At 43.9% G+C, this 16,666-nt stretch overlaps 1 protein-coding gene across 4 annotated transcripts in view; it reads right to left on the bottom strand.

The window, feature by feature from the left end:
* The window catches only part of GATAD2A (GATA zinc finger domain containing 2A), a 113,675-nt gene extending 97,979 nt beyond the window's left edge, over positions 1-15,696 (bottom strand). For 3 of the 4 annotated variants that reach the window (XM_081285312.1, XM_081285315.1, XM_081285318.1), the window contains exon 1: positions 15,427-15,560. The gene's annotated coding sequence lies outside the window, so the exon portion shown is untranslated. Of the gene's footprint in view, positions 1-15,426 lie in introns of all 4 variants that reach the window. The other variant, XM_081285311.1, reaches the window with a different exon arrangement.
* Positions 15,697-16,666: the final 970 nt, after the last annotated feature.

Below are 16,666 nucleotides of genomic sequence, written 5' to 3'. Positions count from 1 at the left end.
ATGGCTACAGGGTTTATTTATGTGATAAGAAAACCAGGTGTATAGATGGATAAAGTGACAAATGGCAGTGAATCCAGGCCTGTTTGTGGGTCCTTGATTAGGCTTAGCTGCTTGGACTAAAATCCTTGCTGCCTGGATGCCTAGTATAGATTAAATAGCAAATAGTTCAGCTAGTGATTATGAAATATGATGCAATCACCTGCACATTGTAAACCTGAAGAAACTAAGAGATGACTTGGGCTAGAATCCTGTTTTTCTCAGCTTTCCCCTGACCTTAAGAGTAAGTTGTCCAGGCTGCATTTGTGGCTCCGTAGTAAAGCACTTGCCTAGCATGCATGAGACACTGGGTTCCATCTTCAGAACCACATAATAAATAAATAGATAGATAGATAGATAGATAGATAGATAGATAGATAAAGGTCTATGAGGGGGGAGTAAGTTGTACAGCTGAGGTTGTAGCTCAGTGGTAGAGTCTTTGTCTAGAATGTCTGAGGTGAGTTCAATTCTCAGCACCTCATATAAATAAATAAATAAATAAATAAGTACTTTAAAAACACTTGTGGGCTGGGCTGTGACCCCAGCACTTGCCTAGCATACATGAGGACCTTACAAGTTGAATCACACATACTCACACACAAACACTTGTTATTTAAATTCTTCTTTCAAACTCATTTTAAGCTTTATATCTTTCATAGACCAAATCCTTGCTAACAGTAGTCAGGCCTCCTTACACCCTAACCACTGTAAAATTGTCTATCTTCCAAATATACTATTATATAAACTTCTAAACACCATCTCAGCCCTTTCCTACACAGTTGAGAAACTGAAGAAAAAAACTGGAGCCTAATTCCATGTTTATGTCTCCTTTTATAGCAGAAATTGGCCAAAGCCTGGATGCAGTGTCAAATGGCCTGAAAAGGAGTAGCATCACCTTAGTGAATGAATGTTTAAGGTATTATACTTTTTTATAAGAAAATTTCTTCGAGCTGGGCAGTGGTGCACACCTGTAATCCCAGCACTCAGGAGGCTGAAGCAAGTTTAAAGATAGCCTCAGAAACTTAGTGAGATCCTAAGCAACTTAAGTGAGTCCCTCTCTCAATTTTTTAAAGAAAAGGGCTGGGGATGTTGCTCACTGGTTAAGCATTCCTGGATTCAACCTCTAATTAAAAAACAAAATGAAAGGAAAAGAAAGACAGAAAGAAATAAGGAATTAAATAAAGGAAGGAGAAAGGAAAATTTCTTTGAAAAATTTTTATACCTTTATTTATTTATTTTTATGTGGTGCTGAGGATGGAACCCAGGGCCTTGCATGTGCTAGGCAAGTGCTCCACCGCTGAGCCACAACCCCAGCCCCTTCTTTTGTTTTTAATTTTGTTGTTGTTGTTGTTGTTGATGGACACAATACCTTTATTTTATTTCTTCATTTTTATGTGGTGTTGAGGATTAAACCCAGTGCCTCACATGTACGAGGCAAGCACTCTACCACTAAGCCACAACCCCAGCCCTTCTTTGAAATTTCTGGTGAACAGAATACAAGATGCCTTAATATGATAAACACTAGATGACAAAAACTCATCCCAAGACTTTTATGGGCTGAGGCACCTGAAGGCACACTCTCCAAAAGCTGACAAGATGGTGAACAAAAGAACAGAATGACTGTAAATGTACATATGTGCATACACATACACACACACACTCATATACACCCAAAAGTTGGGGGTAAGCTCAGTGGCAGAGCACTTGCCTAATATACACAAAGCCCTGAGTTTGATCCCTGGTAACACTAACATACACATACACAATTATTTATTTATTATTATCCTTGTGAAAAAACACTGACTGCTCTCCCTACTTTACTTTTTTTACTATTCTAAAGTTTAAACTGTTTTTGCTGACTTCCCTACCAATGCTGAGGATTGAACCCAGAAGTGCTCTACCACAGAGTTAGGACCCAGTCTTTTTTTTTTTTTTTTTTAATTTCTTTTTAAGGAGAGAGAGAGAGAGAGAGAGAGAGAGAGAGAGATTTTTTTAATATTTATTTTTTAGATTTCGGCGGACACAACATCTTTGTTTGTATGTGGTGCTGAGGATCGAACCCAGGCCGCACGCATGCCAGGCGAGCAGGCTACCGCTTGAGCCACATCCCCAGCCCGGACCCAGTCATTTTTATGTTTTATTTTGAGTCAGGGGCTCACTATGTTACCCAGGCTGGCCTGAAACTTGTGATCCCCCTGCCTCAGTCTCCCAAGAAGTTGGGATTGTAGGTCTGTGCCACCACACCTGGCTGTTTTCACTGAATTTAAGGATGAAATAACCACAATAACTAAGGGAGGAATGTTTTACTTATTTCACTGCAAATCCATTCTCACTCAGTGAGAATACAAGGCAACTGACTGGGAAAGGAAAAGGAAAGATTAATTTCCACCTGAATTTGATTTACTTAGTACTTTGATAGTTTTGATACTTCTTCAAGGACCAGAAAATAGTTAAAGGTACTCTTACAGTGATGTTGTATGAAAAACACAACACTTCCAATGTGTTACCATTGCGACAAATGTCATTTTTCTTTTTTTTTTTTTTTTTAGAGAGAGAGAGAGAGAGAGAGAGAAAGAATTTTTAATATTTATTTTTTAGTTATTGGTGGACACATCTTTGTATGTGGTGCTGAGGATCGAACCCAGGCCGCACGCATGCCAAGCGAGCGCGCTACCGCTTGAGCCACATCCCCAGCCCGAAATGTCATTTTTCAATCGCAACATTCCCACACTAAATGAAGAGTTAATGGGAGACAGACAGCTTAACAGTACTGTTGTCCCCTGTGGGGCTGAGAATGTCATATATACCCTGGGTTCAATTCCTCAGCATGTGGGGGGGGGGGGACCTCCCTGAAGCTCCCTGACACACAGCTTTGTAAACTTAGTCCACTTCGTCAACATGCATTTGTTTTGTTGTGAATGGTGTCTGTAACCACAATTCCTTACACTTAAGAGTTTAGGCAATGTTGAATTCAGGCTCCATCTGAAGTTAGGCAGTTCCTTCCACAGTGAGTCTTTGGGTGGCCCTGATGATGTCCCTCCTGCTCCTACAGGGTTCTGAGCACAAACACTTCTAAAGGGTTAAGCACAAATTGTTCAGAAGTCTTTTTTTTTTTTTGTATGTATTTTTTTGATGATGGGCTTTATTCATTTATTTATATGTGGTACTGAGAATCGAACCCAGTGCCTCACACATGCTGGGCAAGCAAGCAGCTTTACCACTGAGCCACAACCCGAGCCAGCTCAGAACTCTTGTGAGCCAGAAGTGCATCTCCCACTGTCTTCATCTGCTTGTCTCACTAGTTGGCAAGGAATATCTCTTTTGTGTCTACATATGTTCCCACCTAATCTAGATCAATGCTAAGTCTTTGAAAAGTTAGTAAGTAAACTATGTGTCCTATGAATAAAGAAATTAAAAGAAGAAAAAGCAGAAAGTACTATTAAAATTTTAAAAAGGCTGCCAGTCTTGAGTATAGATATCAGCCTATTCAAACCTGCTCTGCAAAGAAAGAGTGTTAGTCACATCATCCCTGGGTCTGCCAGTAAACATCCTTAGTTTAGACAAAAAGGAAAACGGCATCCAGTTCACACCCCAGTTGTTAAACTGGCAAACTATCCAACTTACTGTTTTCTAAAGAGGAAAAACATTCCTCCAAGTATTTTTCTAATAGGATAGGTAGCCCCCTCCCCCATAGAGGTGGAGGGTCTTTCTAGTTTTATTTTCTCCTTCACAGAGTGATAACAAAGAACCACACCCTCTTGAAGGCCTAATCAGGCCTATATTTCACTACCTCTTGGTTCAGGAAAATTTTTCATTTCAAATTTAGGTCAAAAGTCAAACTTCCATAGGGATACTTTGAGAAGTTAAAAATAAATCCTAAAGCTTGAAAACATCATGAAAGTTTAAAAATTATTCTTGATGTGTTAAGATTTTAGACCAGGGCTGGGGATGTGGCTCAAGCGGTAGCGCGCTAGCCTGGCATGCGTGCGGCCCGGGTTCGATCCTCAGCACCACATACAAACAAAGATGTTGTGTCCGCCGAAAACTAAAAAAAATAAATAAATATTAAAAAAATATATATATATATTTTAGACCAGCTGAAGGTCAACCCAGTGGCACACATCTGAAAATCCAGAGACTGGGGAGGCTGAGGCAGAAGGTTTGCAAGTTTGAAGCCAGCCTCAACAACTTGGTGAAGCAGCCCTAAGCAATTTTTTAAAAAAGGAGGGGCTGTAGTGGCTCAGTGATTAAGCACACCAGAGTTTAATCCCCAGTATAGGGGGATATTTTTTTTTTTTAAATTTTGAGACAGGGTCTCATAATTTACTTAGGGCCTGCCTCGATAAATTGCTGGGGCTGGCCTCGAATTTGCAATCCTCCTGCCTCGGCCTCCTGAGTCACTGGGATTACAGCCACTGTAATGAAAAATGTGCCCAGCTAAAAAATACTTTATTTAGAGACAGGGTCTCACTGAATCACTTAATGCCTCGCCATTGCTGAGGCTGGCTTTGAATTTGTGATCCTCCTGTCTCAGCCTCCCAAGCCACTGGGATTATAGGCTACCACATCTGGCCTGTTTATTTTTTATTTTGAGACAAGGTCTCTCTAAATTGCTGAGGCTGGCCACAAACTTGCAATCCCCTGCCTCAGATTTCCTAATTGCTGAGATTATAGGTGTGCACCATGGTGCCCAGCTTGGATTCAATTATGGCACATTTTTAAAAATATTTTTTGGATGCTGATAAACCTTTATTTTATTCACTCACTTATAGGCAGTGCTGAGAATCAAACCCAATGGCTCACACATGCTAGGCAAGTGCTCTACCCAGCCCCATTATGGCACATTTTATAAGACTTTCTACCTTTGAGTAACTTCAGCTTTTCTTGCTGAAGTGCTCTGTTCTAACTCTGATTTTAAGATGAGGATACCTCATAAAATTGAGAGAACTTACCTGGCTGTTTTTATTTGCAGATCCTTGCCACCCACACAATTCCTTGCACCAGAATGCCTAGCCACCTAACAAGTAGTTTCTCCCTATCCCTCCTCCTTCCTCCATTCAACTGTAGCATTGTGCTGCACTCATTGGTTCTTGCACCTGTCTTTTCTTGGTAGCCTATGAGCTCCTATCTCCAGCCAAATGCCTAACCCCTAACAAGTTAAATTAGTATTTCCATATCTTTAGAAGGTAGGCTTTTGCTAGTAGATATGCAGCCACATGGAGTTTAGCTATTCAGTTTTTTCCTCATTTACCCCGTCATGCTTCAGAAGGCATTGCAAGTCCATATAGCAAGTATCCTAAGGTGATACTGCTGAAATGAACCGAGGGATCTCACTGGGAAAAATAAGTCAACCCAGGAACCTCCACAACAACAGCTCTCAGACATGTCCAGCCTGAGTCCCAACATGGATGAGCTTGCTCTCAAGCAGTATTAACTGCTGTAGATACCTGTCCAAACCTGAATGCCAACCTCAAGAGGGACAGTCAGCCTTGATATAATTCTGTAACAATACTTTTACCAGACACCTACAATAATCTGGCCACTTGTACACCATGCCCATACCACAGATCAAGAACCTAAGGATCAAAAAGATTAGGCCACTTGTACTTAGGCCATTTTCCTGAGGTCACAGACCAGGAAGTTATGGAATCCTGACTCAAACCCAAAGTTTTCTGGCTCTAAAGTTTCTACTGCACATAGTGACTTCCACAGTACCTTTGCACACAAACAGACATAAATAACTACAAACCATTCGTCAAGAGTACACTCTTGGGGCTGGGGTTGTGGCTCAGTGGTAAAGCGTTTGCCTAGCATGCATGAGGCACTGGGTTCGATTCTCAACAACATATACAAATATTAAAAAGTAGGGCTGGGGATGTGGCTCAAGCGGTAGCGCGCTCGCCTGGCATGCGTGCGGCCCGGGTTCGATTCTCAGCACCACATACAAAGATGTTGTGTCCGCCAATAACTAAAAAAAAATAAATATTAAAAAAAAAAAGGTCCATCAACACTAAAAAAAATCTTTAATAAATAAATAAGTAAATAAATAAATACTTACGAGTAGAATTCCTCAGGTATTTACATTTAAAAAAAAAAAAAAAGAGTACACTCTTGCTGAAACATCTATCTGCTCTCTGTTTCTCTAAGTTCTATATACACCTCCAGGACAGCCCTGGGAGAAGATAAGCTCCTGAGAGCAACATTATGAAAATGTGACAGGAAACTATCCCGTTGGCCATCTTGCCAAATAGGCTTCTGTACTGTGTGTATATTAGCCGAGCCCCAAGAACTGCCAAGTGAAAATCCACAGGTGGCTTCCAGCTCTAAAGGTAAGCCACTTACAAGAAAAAAAAAGGAGTACTTGAACATATTTTCTATGTTCAAACTGGGGCCCAAGTACTAAGCCAAGAGAAAGAAAGAACAGGAAGTGAAGACGGAGCAAGCATCTACTTCCCAAGGGCAGCAGGAGCCCAGAGGTGGGAGCCTGGTCACATGCACAGTTGCATTATTTGTCCACATCCACTTCCGGCCTAAGCCTGTCTCTCCAACTCCAGAGTCATTACTTGAGAGTGGAGGCAGGCAGAACAGACTACCAGAACTCTCATTATAACACTCTCCTCCCTTTCCCCTCTGTGCCTTAAATGAGAATCTAGGGCTGGGGATGTGGCTCAAGCGGTAGCGCGCTCGCCTGGCATGCGTGCGACCCGGGTTCGATCCTCAGCACCACATACAAACAACGATGTTGTGTCCGCCGAGAACTAAAAAATAAATATTAAAAAATTCTCTCTCTCTCTCCCCCCTCTCTCACTCTCTGTTTAAAAAAAAAAAAAAAAAAATCAGTGTCATTTGAAGACTCTGTTCTACAACCAAACAAGGAAAGAAATGAATTGGAGAGATTAAATGAAATTTAAAAAAAAAAAAAAAAAAAAAAAAATGAGAATCTAGCCCTACTCTCTGACTCCACCCCTCACAGATCCATCTACCTAAGAAAATCACCTGTTAAATAATTGGCCTATGTGGATTAATATCAAATCTTAAGAAAGGGCTGAAGGTATAATTCAGTGGCAGAGCACTTGCCTAACATGTTGAGGCCCTGAGTTCAATTCCAAGTCTGGTGGGTGGGGGTGGGACAACACATCAAATCTAAGATTTCTAACCTCGCCCTAATATGGGAAAGTCAAAATAGCACCTTCTCAGCCAGGCACTGCACAGTGGTGGATGCCTATGATCACAGTTACTCAGGAAGCACAGTTACTGAGGAAGGAGGATGGATCAAAAATTCAAGGCCAGTCTCTGCAACTTAGGAAGAGCCTGTCCCAAGGACTGGGCGTGTAGCTCAATGGTAGATCACCCCTAGGTTCAATCCCCCAAATTGCAAAATAATATATAAATACATGGCATCTTCCCAGTCCCAGTGGAAGAGGGAACATTAGGACAAAATAAACCCCATGCACAAAGAATCTACCAATACATGACAAAGCAATCATCTATTGGAAATCTCACTTTTCCTATGTGATCAACAACAGCCAAGCACCTCCTTCTCTGAATTTTTTTTCTTTTTTTATGATTTCAAGCAGCCAGGCATGATGGCTCTTGCCTATAATCCCAGCAGCTCAGGAGGCTGAAGCAGGAAGATGGTAAATTTAAGGTCAGCCTCAGCAATTTAGCAAGGCCTCAAGCAACTTAGTGAGACTCAAAAAGGGCTGGGGATATAACTCAGCAAACTGGGTTTAATCCCCAGTGCCCAAAAAAAAAAAAAAAAAAAAAAAGATTTTAAGCCAGCCAAATGTGGTGGCCCAGCTACTGAGGAGGCTGAGGTAAGAGGATGACTTGAGCCCAGGAGTTCAAGACCAGCCTGGACAACACTATGAGACCCAGACCCTGTCTCAAAACAAAAAATATTTCAGCCAGGTGCAGTGGCACATACCTGTAATCCCGGTGACTCAGAGACTGAGGCAGAATGATCACAAGTTTGAGGACAACCTCAGCAACTTAGTGAGACCCCGTCTCAAAATGAAAAATAAAGGGCTGGGGATGTGGCTCAAGCGGTAGCGCGCTCGCCTGGCATGCATGCGGCCCGGGTTCGATTCTCAGCACCACATACAAACAAAGATGTTGTGTCCGCTGATAAGTAAAAAATAAATATTAAAATTCTCTATCTCTCTCTCTCTCTCTCTCCCTCTCTCACTCTCTCTTTAAAAAAAGAAAAAGAAAAAGAAAAATGGGCTGAGGATGTGGCTCAGTGATTAAGTACCTCTAGGTTCAGTCCCTGATACACACATACACACACAATTTCAAGCAAAGCAAAAAGGGGTTTTAGAGCTATTCATGCATTGCCATGAAGAAATGCCACAGGACTCCAAAAACACACACCACTACCAACGTCAAGAAAAGCAAAGCTGGGGCTGGGGATGTGGCTCAAGCGGTAGTGTGCTCGCCTGGCATGTGTGCAGTCCGGGTTCGATCCTCAGCACCACATACAAACAATGATGTTGTGTCCGCCGAAAACTAAAAATAAATAAATAAATAAATATTAAAATTCTCTCTCTCTCTAAAAAAAAAGAAAAGAAAAGAAAAGCTGGGGGCTGGGGATGTGGCTCAAGCGGTAGCGCGCTCGCCTGGCGTGCTTGCGGCCCGGGTTCGGTCCTCAGCACCACATACAAACAAACAAAGATGTTGTGTCTGCCAAATACTAAAAAATAAATATTAAAATTCTCTCTCTCTCTCCCACTCTCTCCCTCTCTCACACTCTTTCTTTAAAAAAAAAAAAAAAAAAAAAAAAGAAAAGCTGAAAATATTCCCCATGGTGACCATCCCAGACTCTCAATTCTCCAAGTTTACAGCCACAGTCATCATGGATCAACTACTGCCAACAGCCAACAATCAACTGGGAAAAATGCCATAATTTCTGCCTCCTTTTAGAGGGAGGAAATAAGTTTAGAGAGGAAATTAAAAGAGGTAAGGAGGTTTTGCTTCTAAAGCTCCAAGAAACTCCACCCCAGGCTCTCAATGACACCAGCTGCAGTATTTAGGGAGATTCCCAAAGAGACCCCACAATATTAGTTCATTCGTTTATTTTCTTGTCTTCAACTGGGATGCAAGGTCCCGGAGGGCCCACTGCAACAATTCTGCTCACTACTAGACCCCAGCACCTGCACATGCATCTCAGACATACATTTGTTGCTGAATTTTTACTGACATAGGAAGTCACATCAACCAGAAGATTTAACACTTTCAAATGTTTAATCCAATTTAAGTTACATTTTTAAAAACTCATTTTCAAGGCCCTGGGTTTGACCCTAACAGGAAGAAAGAAAAAGGGGCTGGGCTGGGGATGTAACTCAGTGGTAGAGCATCTACCTAACACGTATAAGGCCCTGGGTTCAATCCTCAGCACTAAATAAATAAGTTAATTACAAATTTATTTATTTATTTAATAAAAAATGAATATTTATTATTTATTATAAAATAAATAAATAAATATATTTATTTATATTTATAAGGGACATATGAGCACTCAAATAAGAGTTTTACTTATGACAGCTTTTCTGTCATAAGTAAAGTTCTTATTTGAGTGCTCATATGTCCCTTATAAGCCAGTTTAGAAGAAAAAACTCTATTCAAACAACCATACCATTATAAACAAAGGCGTCAGAGATGATAAAGCAAAACTTAATACTAGAAATTAAAAATAACACCATCCATTCATTTGGGTGAAACCATTCCATACAGTAGTTTTATCCCATTTCCAAAAGAGGTCAGCTTATTTCTTATCATCAAGATCCCATAGGGATTGAATGCCCCCAGTGCTGTCTCCAACAGGAAGGAAACCCTGACTTCCTAGCTATTTCAGTTATATAAATCAACAGTTTATAAACCAGAGTTAGAAGCTGACCAGTGTTTGGACCCACATGCCTTTTAAAGCTGCCCACCAATGGATAACCATAATACATTACATCAAATAAATGTACCTAGATCAATATTATTTCTAACTATCCAAGGTCATTTATTGCTGTAAGGATCCTTCAATTAAAAAGAAAAAAAAAAATTTAACTTCCTGTTAGATAGAGACACAGTGGTGGCGCCACCATCCACCAGAGTGAAGTCTGTGGTACACAAGAGACAGCATTATTTCAAAGAGGAGAGAGATCACTTTAAAGTTGTTACCTTATTTTTTAAATAATAAACTTTGCTTCTTTCTCATATAGTGGAATATGTATCCTTAAAAGAATTGAAGTTAAAGCCCTGGGGTTTGATCCCCAGTTCAAAAAGGGAAAAAAAAATAATTCACACATATTTAAGTTTAGTAAATTTTCCTTTGCTTCAATAACAAAGTCATTTTGTATGTTGGGAGGGGGTTAATAATTCCAGGAACAAAACCATTTTTTTTTTCAAACTTGGGAACAGCCCACTAGGGGCCTAGTTCAGATTTTCACCCATTATTTCCCCCTAGGTTTTATCCATCAGGGGCAGAGTCAGAGTTCCATCTGTCCCCATACTAAGAAGTGAAGAAAGCTAGGCCCAATTCACCTGTCATGATTCTAGGGCTTTCACTAATTGCTAAGCAAAAGCCCTCTTAAAAATAGATAGATAGATAGATAGATAGATAGATAGATAGATAGATAGATAGATAGAGTGTCCTGATCACCTTGTTCCCAATCCACTGCAATTCCCCTCCAACCCCAGTATTGCCTTCACCCCCCAAACCCAAAAGAGCTGTTATTATCACTACAGCTCTAATAGACCCTAGTTCTAGGAGTGAGGGAATTAATTCTGATCTTCTTGAGGGCACTAAGCCATACACTGGCCCTCTCCAAGTACTATTATTGTGTGGCGTCAAATGCCTTTGTACACCGCTTTCCCAGTCTTTTATTCCCAAATCTGATCTATTACCATGAAAGAACAGTTCATCTTTCAAAGTTCTAAAGTGTAAGAACAGATCACTCGGGCTGAGGATGTGGCTCAAGCGGTAGCGCACTAGCCTGGCATGCGTGCGGCCTGGGTTCGATCCTCAGCACCACATACCAACAAAGATGTTGTGTCCGCCGAGAACTAAAAAATAAATATTAAAAAAAAAATTCTCTCTCTCTCTCTCTCTCTCTCTCTCTCTCACTCTCTCTCCTCTCTCATTCTCTCTTTAAAAAAAAAAAAAAAAAAGAACAGATCACTCACCAGGTAACTCCTGCATATCTCTCAATCAAGCAGTCTCAAAATATGGATAAGATTCTTTAAGTTTATGTTCACCTGTTTTTTTCTTCCCACAATTCTTCAGTTCTTATAATCTTCTATTTTGCCTATGGTCTAATTAGAGTAATACATCTCCCTACTTGCCCTTAACTCTCAAATTACACCCATTTGACAGAGGGAGATGCCAAAGACAAGGCAAATACAAATAGCCCACATAGCAAATTTATCTCACATCTGGTGAAATGAACACAGAAAAACTTTTACAAAGAGACTCATGGGGCAATGGGTTTTCCAACAGATTAATCAAGCTTTTTTCTCTTCAGGGACATTTAGCTTTGGCAGAATGTCAATCACTTCCTGGTATGGGAGTCCAGACCAGGACCCTAATATCATGTGCAACATAACCAATGCTTATTGCATGTCAATCATATATGGTGAGCTGTGCTAGGTGCTTCCAGTTCATTATTTCAGATTCACTCATTCATCTAAGAAGCATCTCACAGCAATAGGTGCCCTCACACAACTCATAGCATGTTTTCCCTCAAATATTTACAAACGTGTCAATTTTGTGCCATAATTTGTACAAAGCCACACAACCAGGAAGGGCACAACCAGAACCTAATCTTTCCCTTCACAATAGGGAGAGAGAAGTGGGTGCTACAAACAGAAACAGGAGAACCCTAAAGTTGGGGACTCCAAGGATAAATGAGGGAAGACTTTCTCCCTCAGATAATGAGGAGGGAAGTCTCAAGAAAGAAGGACTACCTTGCTATAGTTTGGATATGGTTTGAGCATCCCCCCAAGGCTTGACATATGTTAAAATTTAAGCACCATTGTGAGGTACTAAGAGGATGGGAATATAATCCAACTATTATGTTTAGAAGTAGGACCTTTGAAAAGTGATTAGAGTTAGAGTGGAGTCCCCATGATTAACTCCTGGGGACTTTAGAGAGAGAGAGAGAGAGAGAGAGAGAGAGAGAGAGAGAGAGAAGCCACAAACACATATGCATGGAATGATCCCAGTTTCTTGACACATCTTGGGACTCTACCAGAAGAAAACTATCACAAGATATGAGCCTTTGCACCTCCAAAATGAGCCAAAATAAACCTCTTTTCTTTACAATGTAGCCTACCTCAGGTATTTCATTACAGTAACAAAAAAGAAAAAACAGACTAAGGCAGTCCTTCTGACTTCAAAGACACCAGGTTCCCTTTTTATCACTCTATCCCACAGTCCTGTTTGTTTTGTTTTTGTTTTCAGTTGTCAATGGACCTTTGTTTTATTTATTTATATGTGCTGCTGAGAATCAAACCCAGTGCCTCAAACATGCTAGACAAGCACTCTACCACTGAGCCACAAACCCAGCCCCTCCTATGGTTTTCATTTCACATCTCTGCACTCATCTCAGGACAGTCTAAGCCCCAAGGTCCCCACCATCTTTCCTCTTCACCTCAGGGCAGTGCCTACAGCTGACCAGGAAGAGGCAGTAGAAGAGTAAAAGGTCTGTAGCAGCATCCTGCCTGGACTTGACTATCCCAGGAGCAAAGGGCCCAGGAAACTCTCCAACTGCCTCTCCACAGAAGAAAATAGCTCGAGTTGAAACTTGTGTCCACATGGTCCACCGACAGATTTAGAACTCAAATTATAGCCTCGGTAGAAGTCTTCACAAAGGACTCAAATTAAGTAAGACCCAGATGGAAAAGAACAGGAGAGAGACCGCCTTAAGTTAAACTGTAAAGTGAACTGCAGTTCTAGCAAAGTCAGAAGGAAGAACCTGTTGACATGCTAAACCAAACTGGAGTTCAGCCTATATTTCAGAACTCCACTTCAGTCAAGCTCTCCCCATGTTTTTAGTTTGAGACTTGTATGTGGACACGAAGTAGTTACAAGTTACTCAGGTTTCAAACTGAGTTCATTCCTGTCCTTTGGACAATCTCTCAATGCCAGCATTCATCTACTTGGGCTCCTGAGAACTCTGCATTTGGCAAAGCAGATAAAATTAGCTACTGGAGTGAACCTGGAATCCAGGGTGGGCCATTAAAAAAATACATAGACATTTGCAATAGCCACGTAAAAACTTCCTTTGGGCCAGGCTGAAGTTACCTAAAACTTATGGCAATGTAGTCAAATTCTGTCCCCTGCCTCTCTTTCACTCTTTCTGGATCTAATGTGACCCATTTCCTGCCTCTTGCCCTGCCTTTCAAACCAGGGGCACAACAGATCTTTTATTGATCAAGGGGTAAATCAGAAGGCTCAGGGAGAGAAAATGCAGCAGAAAGACCCAAAGGAGAATTTTCTTCTCCTTTTTTTTGTAGGGGGCAGGAGGGCGGGGGAAGGTGAGTTACACTATGCAAAGGGAGTACTGAGGGACAGGACAGGAAGTAGGTCGGTTCCACAGCTTGACAATGTGATAATGGAGAGACAATGTCTCCACTCTGTCCCTTTGGCCTCCAGACTGGCCTTACACTGGCCTGTGGTAGCCCCAGGGCTGGAAAATGAAGTAACCAAGGTGGTCATCTAGCAACAATCCCCAACTCCCAAGTCTTGCAGGTCTTAAGGAGGACAAGAGAAAACAAAGGGGTGTTTTTTGTTTTTTGCCTCTAAGTCTTCCAACTTCCCCTCCAGTCACAAAATCCTCCAGGCCAATGAAAGGTGAAATAAAAGTCCAGAGAAAACCCCCTGCCTAGAAGAAAGAATGAAAAGGAGGTGGAGGAACATTTCTGGTCTCTCCCTCCACAACAAAGAAATGGTGCCACAAATAGAAACAGGGGAACCTTGAAGTTGGGGACTCCAAGGATAAATGAAGGGAGAGTTTCTCCTTAGAGAATCAGGAAATAAGGCTCAAGAAAGGGGGGATACCTTTAGGCAAGTGAGAATGGAACCCTTCAAATGCAAGGGAACCTCTCAGAGAAATGAAATGATCCACAGTGTCTCCCCGCAAGATAAAGTATCTTGGAGGGGCTGGGGTTGTGGCTCAGTGGTAGAGCACCCACCTAGAGCATATGAGGCACTGGGTTCCATCCTCAGTACCACATAAAAATAAAATAAAGATACTGTGTCCACCTACAACTAAAAAGTGAATTTAAAAAAAAAAATAGAGTATCTTGGAAAAGTGGAGGCATATTTCAGAGATGGGCAGGACCCATAGGAGTGGGACATCTCATAGGAGGGGAAGAATCTTTAGAATCCCTCAGAAAATTGCAGCATGCACAGATTAGTAGACAGCTCAAAAGAAAGAGAAATACTTTGAAAGTTGGGGATATACCTCAGAGAAATAAGGATCCAGTCAGAAGTATGGACATCTCATAGTACCCCACACACACCAGGAAGTGAAGGAACTCATCAAAAAACATAAGGGTTTCATCAAATTGGTGATAACTCCTTTCTGGGGAACACCTCCAGAAAGGACTCTACAGAAAGCAGGAACAGTCCAGATTAACTGAGGAAACTTGGGAGGAGAAAGTTGCTCAAAAAGTGGGGCCAGAAAAGCAGGGAAAGTATCTCAGAAAGGTAGGGGGCGAAGGGGACTCATCAAAAAAGTGGAACAATAGCTCAGAGAAGCGGGGCCCTCCTCAGAGAATGTGGGGGTTCCCTATAGAGGCAAGGTGATGTCCTTAGAGAGGTGGGCATCCCCAAAGAAGGAGGGTCCCCTCAGAGAGACGGAACGTCTCCTTAGAGAAGGAGGCCCCCATCATGGAAGCAGGAGATACCTAGGGACCCCTTTACTTTCTGAGGCCCCTCAGACAATGTCTTCCCATAATAGCAAGGGTCTCCTTAAAAAAGTGGGGAGAGGGTCTCAGAGAGGCCAGAGACCCTCAGAAAAGGGGGTGGAGGCCCTTCAGAGAACCAAGCAGTCCCTCAAAAAGGTGGAGTGTCCCTCAGATGGGGCTCCCCTCAGAGGCATGGAGAAGGGGGTCCTCAAACAGACCGGGGTCCTGAGGGAAGGTGGACCCTCAGAAAAGTGGACGGGACTTTAGAAAAGATGCTGTTTCCCTCAGAGGCATGGGTCCTAAAGAAAGGTAGAGGTCCCCTAGAGACGCAGGAGTCCCCAGGAGAATGGGACACACCTCAGAAAGGCGAGGGACTCTCAGAGAACCGGGTCCACTCGGCGAACGTGGTGCCGGGGAGAAGCGGAAGCCCCAGAGGAATCCCGGGCACCAGAAGCCACGGACCCCCACCAGCGGCGCCAGCCCCGCACTCACCGAAGTTGCTCGACGTCCCTGTCGAGGGCGGCTGAAACCCGGGACGGCCACGGGCAGCGCGGTCGGGTCGGGTCCAGTCACGTCCCACGGCTGCGGCTCCCTCAGGTGGCGCCTACGGCGGCGACGGCAACGACAGAACGACCGACGACCGACCGACCGACTGCGCGGGCGGCGCGGGGCGCGTTTGGGCAGCGGGGTGCGCGTGCGCGCGCCGGGGCGCTGACCCCGGGCGGGAGGAGCTGCTGCGCCGCGCTCGGAGCCGCCGCTCGGTCTCGCCGCTCGGTCTCACACTGAAATTGCCCGCTTCACAGCCCGGCTTCCCCGGTTGCTAGGCAGATTTCGCCTCTCACACTTCCGGGTTGAGGCGCGTCTAGCCGAGTGGCGGCGCCGCAGGCCAATGAGGTCTGGCCGGAGCTCCTAGGATCCGCACCCCACGGAGGGTGTGGCCAGTCTCACGACGGACAGCACGCTGCGACCAATGAGCGCGTGGGCCGGCTGGCCCTCGGGATCGCGCCGGTAGCTGGGGCGGGCCCTAGTGGGTGGGACATAATGACTGACAGAAAAACTGCCAATGGGAGAGTGGAGCGGGCTACCGGGCCACTCAGGGTCCTTCGAAGGCAGGACTTCAACTTCGGGGCGGGAATGCCATGAGGGGTGGGGCCTGGGGGACGCGTCAATTCGTGGCCGGCTCGCTTGGACCCCGGAGGGTGGTTTGCCTGGGCCGCCCGGCGGCCGGCAACTGGCTGGGCAGGGGGTTCCCCGCAGTGCTCAGCAGGGGCGCCCCACCCACAATGCACCGGAGGCGGCCAGGGCCGGGCGGGCTTGGGGCTGTTGCGCCGGGCAGCGGGCGGGGCCGCGGGAGGCGCCTCTGAGGAGTCTCTGGGCGAGTCGTGGCTGGGCCTTGTCCCTGCGGGGCTTTGCCCCTGCGCTCTTTTCTCTCTGGAGTTGCGGCTTCGACCTTGTTCTGAGGAGAATGTTGGAGATTCTTGCCTTTGGCCTCGTTCTGAGGAGAATCGCGGGATTCTTTTCCCTGGCCCCCGTTCCGAGGAGAATCATCAGAAATCTCTCCCCTGGCCCTTTTCTAAAAGAGTTTTGGGGATTCCTGCTCTGCTCGCTTTTCTGTAGAGAGTTTCCAGGCTAAGGATGACTTTGTAGATTTAGGACTCCCGACTCTCGTTTCTGAAACCTGGGGCTCAGGATTCCCGCCCTCTTAATTAAAGGAATTTGAGGCCCACTGCCT

This window comes from Spermophilus citellus (assembly GCF_964194105.1).
Source record: "Spermophilus citellus genome assembly, chromosome: 3".
NCBI lineage: Eukaryota > Metazoa > Chordata > Mammalia > Rodentia > Sciuridae > Spermophilus > Spermophilus citellus.
This window is presented reverse-complemented; position numbering and strand designations above follow the sequence as displayed.